Genomic DNA, 528 nt, shown 5'->3' with positions numbered 1-528 from the left:
ATCCATTCCTCTTTTCTTCAGTTTTATCTATCTGTCCATCTATCTATTCCTCCTGACAATAACGTCTGTCTTTTTCGCATTAATGCATTGCTCTCTCTTCTTCTTCCTCCTCCTCCTCCTCCTCCTCACACCACTGCAATCTTCCCTGCTCCCGCCTCCGCCTTGTGGTCAGTCTCACGTTACAAGAAGTTCGGCAACACAACAGGATGTCTGCATGCTGGACGTCGCGCCGATCCTCACGTACATGCACACACACAACACACTCATGAATACACGCGCATACACACACACATGTTTTTGTGTGAATATATTGATAGAAATACAATTTATATATGCATATATATTTTATTTAAGTGTATAAATATATATACAAACACACACATGTACATATATATAAATCTGTGTGTGCGAGCGTGCGTGCAGGTGTGTGAGTATGTGTGTGTGTGTACATATACAAATACACACACACACACACACACACACACACACACACACACACACACACACACACACACACATATCCATAAA

At 41.7% G+C, this 528-nt stretch overlaps 1 protein-coding gene across 1 annotated transcript in view; it reads right to left on the bottom strand.

Moving 5' to 3' along the window:
* LOC113814270 (rab-like protein 6) overlaps positions 1-192 on the bottom strand; it is a 22,284-nt gene extending 22,092 nt beyond the window's left edge. The window contains exon 1 of the mRNA XM_070114870.1: positions 1-192. This exon is cut by the window's left edge and continues 429 nt beyond it. The gene's annotated coding sequence lies outside the window, so the exon portion shown is untranslated.
* Between the last annotated feature and the right edge of the window lie 336 nt (positions 193-528).

Source organism: Penaeus vannamei, chromosome 36, assembly GCF_042767895.1.
Source record: "Penaeus vannamei isolate JL-2024 chromosome 36, ASM4276789v1, whole genome shotgun sequence".
Lineage (NCBI taxonomy): Eukaryota > Metazoa > Arthropoda > Malacostraca > Decapoda > Penaeidae > Penaeus > Penaeus vannamei.
The sequence above is the reverse complement of the archived record's forward strand: the minus strand, read 5'-3'. Positions and strand labels throughout refer to the sequence as shown.